The sequence below is a fragment of the Primulina tabacum genome, chromosome 16 (assembly GCF_025594145.1).
Source record: "Primulina tabacum isolate GXHZ01 chromosome 16, ASM2559414v2, whole genome shotgun sequence".
NCBI classification, from domain to species: Eukaryota; Viridiplantae; Streptophyta; class Magnoliopsida; order Lamiales; family Gesneriaceae; genus Primulina; species Primulina tabacum.
In genome coordinates, this window is record NC_134565.1 from 29,705,166 (window position 1) to 29,711,165 (window position 6,000).

Below are 6,000 nucleotides of genomic sequence, written 5' to 3' on the forward strand. Positions count from 1 at the left end.
CCTATAAATAGTGGCAAATGGATTAGTGAAATCAAACCAAAACAACACTAAAAGTCCTCTCTAAAAGTTACAATTTTCGAATACCAAAAATTCTGCCAAATAGCAAAAAGTTTTGCTCATTGTTTTACAAATCCAAATCCGATCTCAACCATTCAAAATACACCTACATGTGTTTTGAGCAACATATCCAAAATTCAGATTGATCCAACGGTTCAATTGGGCGCAAACATTTTTTCACGGTGACTAGTTTTTCAGTGTCAAACTCCAACTTGTTCATTCCAAAATTTTTGGAACAATCTTTCAAGTAAGTGGGTTTTTGTTATACTTTTATGTACACTTCCGCATTTCTTTCAAGTTTTGTAAAGACATTGATATGCTTTATGAAATAGACTGGTTTTGGATTTGATTACTACAACGCTTGTTGTTAATAGTCATGTGATTGTTGACAACGCCGGATGTTCCATGTCTCGGTCTCAGGGCGTGACATTGATGGCAATAAAATTAACAATTCTATTTACTTGCTCGAATATTCTAATTTATGACATGTTCGTGGAGAACATGTAAACAGTAATACTCTATGATGTTTAATGAATGTATATTTATCGCCTAGATATAATATTATGTGTTGAAGAAAAAACGACCAAAGCATCTTTCTAGTCTATTATAAGATATACAACTCTTTTAAAATTGATTCACACCGACATTGATGACGTAAAATTTCTGAAAACTTGAGGGGGATAAGAGATACTATGTAACATTTATTGACTATTGTAAAAGATATTGTTATGTTAATCATTTGAGGAGTAAATATGAAGCACTTGACACATTCGAACTTGCAAAACCGAAGTTAAAAGTCAATTTGGTAAACAAATAAATAGTATTTGCACTAGTAGAAGAGGAGAATATCGATCACCATTGATGGGTTTTATTCATCATTAGGTATTATACAACAAGCTACTGTTTCATACCCACCTCAATCAAATGAGATTTTCAAAAGGAAAAATCGAACTTTGAAAGAAACGATGAATGTCATGTTGATAAATTTGGAATTACCCAAAACTTGTGGAGGAAAACAATATTTTTGGTTAACCATGTATTAAACAAGAATTCTCACAAGAAAAATGAAACAAAATCATATGAATTATAGAAATGTCATAAATATTTATACAAATACCTCGAAGTATGGAGGAACTTGGCCAAGGTTGAAATACCAAAGTCGTGAGAATTGGACCGAAGACAGTTGACTACATATTCATTAAATATGCATGTAGCTACCATAGCAAGTCGCCTACTGTTGACCAAAATATATGGAAGAAACAGAACAGATAGCTATGTGTAAAACCAGCAAATCAGTATAGTGAATTTTAACAGTAGTTCAATGCTTAAAATAAACCAAACCGAGGCATGTAGCTTGTACAATTTCCTTAAAACATATTCGCCCCCTCCGGTACATGCTCCGAGGTTTCAACGGACGTCTGTTTCCCAGGATACAACGGGCAGACCAGCAAAGTAGTAGCACAAAGCACTATGCCAGCGAACAAAAGCAGTACCTGAACTTTATCAGCGGACGAACCAGAAGCAGAACTGTTGCAAAACAAATAGAAGCAACACTTCAGCAAAACCAAAAGCAACACTTCAGCAGAACCAGAAGAAGTACTGCAGTAGAACCAGAAGCAGTAGCAGAAGCAGCACTGTAGCAGCAGAAGCAGCACTGCAGAAGAACAAGAAGCAGAAGCACTGCAGCAGAACGAGAAGCGCAACGAGGAGAAAGTGGATTTTCGGTATCTCTTTCTATGCTAGGCTCATCCCTTATTTATACATGTCAAAACCATCCATACGAAAGGCAACATGTTGCCTTAAAGATGCCTTAAAGATGGTAGATGAAGCACCAACAGTTGGGGAGATGAAACACCAACAGTCATGCCATGCGAAAGGTCTCAAGGGCATGTGAAAGGTCTCAACCAAAAAAATAAAAAAAGATGGAATAGACTAGCTGAGCAATATCTGCCTTGCTCGGTCCGACATTTGATGCACCCAGGTCGCGCTCGTACGCTTGCACACAAGTCAAGCCTTTTTCCACTGCAAATCGGGCCCATGATTTGCACCCCCTGCGTCTGTGTGCGCGAGAGAGAGAGCCTCTTGACCAATCATTGTTACACCTCCATAAAGTGTAACACAATATAAACTTATCTATACCACTTCATTTTTCCAATGTGGGACAAATCCACCTTTCAAATTTCCATTCACATATATGGAAAGCCCATAAGTCTAAAAGTTCATACCTTTATTCCAACAATCCCCCACATGAATGGAAATTGAAAGTTTTACGAAAGGATTCCACTGATAAAGTTCAACAGTTGAGTCTTGCATAGGATAGGTAGGTGTTACCTTTTGAACCTTCCTTTGTGAAAGCATATTAATTCACTGGTTGACAGTAGACATGATGTCTTTGAACTGTACATCCGTTTGTGTGAATTGTGATATACTACACACAAGACTCTCTCTGATACTATTAAGTTCTCATGATTGTGTTCTTTTTGGCCATGAACACACGTCTGGTTCTGCAAGAGGGTCTAGAATTGAGCCATGCAATTCCTTCGAAGCAGTCCCACTTCTCTCTCACATAGATGATTCTATATTGCTTCTTATCATAATCATTAAAAGCCGTAAGATTATCCTCAACATTCACTGTTTCGTAATAGGAATGGACTATCCCTACAGTGCTTCTCCAAATTAGTGCAATTAGGTTGTCCCATTGAACCTAGTTCTTGGGATCTCCAGTAAGCGTAGGTTGGGTTTTCCTTCGCACCAATTTATTCTATATGCTTGAGCCCTATTCCCCTTGACGATTTAGCAACTAACTCTCTGTTTAACCCATTGGTCAATGGATCCGCTATATTATCCTTTGACTTTACATAGTCAACAGAGATAACTCCAGTTGAGAGTAGTTGTCTAATGGTATTATGTCTACGACTTATATGCCTAGACTTACCATTATACATTTTATTTTGTGCCCTTCCAATCGCAGATTGGCTATCACAATGTATGCATATAGCCGGCACTGGTTTTTCCCATCCTGGAACATCTTCTAAGAAGTGACGCAGCCATTCAGCCTCCTCAGCACACTTGTCAAGAGCTATAAACTCAGATTCCATCGTGGATCTGGCTATTACAGTTTGTTTAGAAGATTTACACGCAATTGCTGCACCTCCTAAAGTAAATACAAATCCACTTGTAGATTTTGAGTCTTTCATATCAGATATCCAATTTGCATCACTGTATCTTTCAATAACAGCAGGATATCAGCTATAGTGCAGCCCATGATCACGAGTGTACCTTAAGTATCTTAGCAATCTGATAATTGCTTTACAGTGTTCAACTCCTGGATTACTCGTGAATCTGCTCAATTTGCTCACTGCATAAGTTATGTCTGGTCTTATACGACTCATTAAGTACATCAGACTTCCAATGACTCGAGATTATTCTAATTGAGACATACTTTCACCTCGATTCTTTGATAGATGTTGACTGGTATCTATCGGGGTTCTAGCCAATGTAGAGTCATCATTATTGAATTTCTCAAGTATTTTGTCAACATAATGTGACTGACTTAGGATTAGCCCTTCTGATGTTCTATGGATTTTAATTCCAAGAATTACATCGGCTAAACCCAAATCTTTCATGTCAAATCTTGAGTTCAATAACTTCTTGGTGGATTTGATCATCTTATCATTACTACCAATGATAAGTATGTCATCTACGTAAAGACATAAAATGACATATCCATTTTCAGTGTTTTTTATGTATACACATTTGTCACAATCACTAAATTTAAATCCACTTTCCAACATGGCCTTATCAAATTTATCGTGCCATTGTTTTGGTGCTCGTTTTAAGCTATACAGAGACTTCACCAGTTTACAAACCTTATTTTCTTGCCCAGTCGCAGAAAATCCCTCAGGTTGTTCCATGTAAATTTCCTCTTCTAAATATCCATTTAGAAAAGCTGTATTTACGTCCATTTGGTGTATTTCAAGATTCCGCAAGGCGGCAATCGCAAGTATCACACGAATAGAGGTTATTCTCGATACAGGAGAATATGTGTCAAAGTAATCAAGCCCTTCTCGTTGATGGTAACCTTTAATTACCAATCTGGCCTTATACTTATCTATGGTTCCATCTGATTTCATTTTCCTTTTGAAAACCCATTTATAACCTAGTGGTTTGCTTCCCGGAGGAAGATTTACTAATTCACACGTATGATTTTGTAAAATGGATTCCATTTCGGAATTGATAGCATCTTTCCATAGAGGTCCCTCAGATGAACTGATTGCTTTCTTGAAGCTTTGAGGTTCACTTTCCATCATGAAAGTGATGAAATTCGGACCAAAGGATTTCTCAGTCCTAGCTCTCTTACTACGTCTAGGTTCAATATCTTGATCAAGCTCTTGTTCTTTATCAATTGTATCATACAATCTTTTTGATGAACTTGGTTCTTCCTTAGATTTGTATGGAAACATGTGTTCAAAGAACGAAGCATTTTTTGATTCCATTATCGTATTCTTGTGAATATCAGGTATTTGAGATTCATGTACAAGAAAACGATACGATGTACTGTTTTGAGCATATCCAATGAAAATACAATCAATAGTTTTGGGTCTTATCTTTACTTTCTTTGGAGTGGGTACTGCTACCTTGGCAAGACACCCCCACACTCGCAAGTATTGGTAGGAAGGACTTCTACCCTTCCATAACTCGTATTGACTTTTATCTTGCTTCTTTCGGGGCACCTTATTTAAAAGGTAGTTTGCTGTTAGAACAGCTTCCCTCCACAAGTTCTGTGGTAAACCAGAACTTAATAACAACGCATTCATCATTTCTTTCAATGTGAGATTTTTTCTCTCTGCAATGTCATTTTGCTGAGGAGAATAAGATGCAGTTCTTTCGTGTTTGATACCGTGTTGAGCACAAAACTCAGCAAATGGTTATCCATTTTCACCTCCATGATAACTTCTTAGTACATTAATTTTCTTGCTAAGTTGGTTTTCATCTTCACTCTTATATTGGACAAATTTGTCAATAGCTTCATCCTTACTTTTGAGGAGATACACATAACAAAATTTTGTGCTATTGTCAACAAAAGTGATGAAATATTTATTTCCACCACGAGTTTGCACATTTTTTAGATCACATATATCACTGTGAATTAGATCAAGTGGTTCACTATTTCTTTCAATAGTTCGAAAAGATGATCTTGTTAGTTTTGCCTCAACACAAGTTTCACATTTGTGTTGTTTATCAATTTGGAATGCAGGAATACTTTACATGTTAATTAGCCTACGAATTGTATCGTAATTAACGTGTCCAAGTCTATCATGCCATAAACAAGAAGACTCAAGCAAGTAAGCAAAAGTATTAATTTTATTCATCACAGGCTTAATAGCCATAACATTGAGTTTGAATAACCCATTACAAACATAACTTTTGCCAACAAACATTCCATTTTTCGACAAAACCACCTTATCTGACTCGAATACAATGCGGAAACCATGCTTGTTCAGAAGCGACCCTGACACCAAGTTCTTGTGAATGTCAGGCACATACAGCACATTGTTCAAAGTCAGTTCATTTCCAGATGTCATTTTTAGGACAACTTTCCCTTGACCCTTGATCTCGGAAGTGGCGGAATTTTCCATGAATAGTTTTTCACCATTCATAGATTTCTCAAGAGTAGCAAACATCTCCTTGTCAGAGCAAACATGGCGAGTGGCACCAGTGTCGATCCACCACTCCCTTGGGTTAGAACCCACCAGATTAACTTCTGATATTACAGCACAGAGATTCATGTTCGAAACATCTTGAGATATGTTCTCCACCATATTCACCTCTCGGTTACTCTTTGGCTTCTTACATTCAGATGCCTTGTGACCCATGCCATCACAGTTATAGCATTTTCCAGAGAACTTCTTCTTTGAAACACCTCCTTTGGGTCTGAGGTTC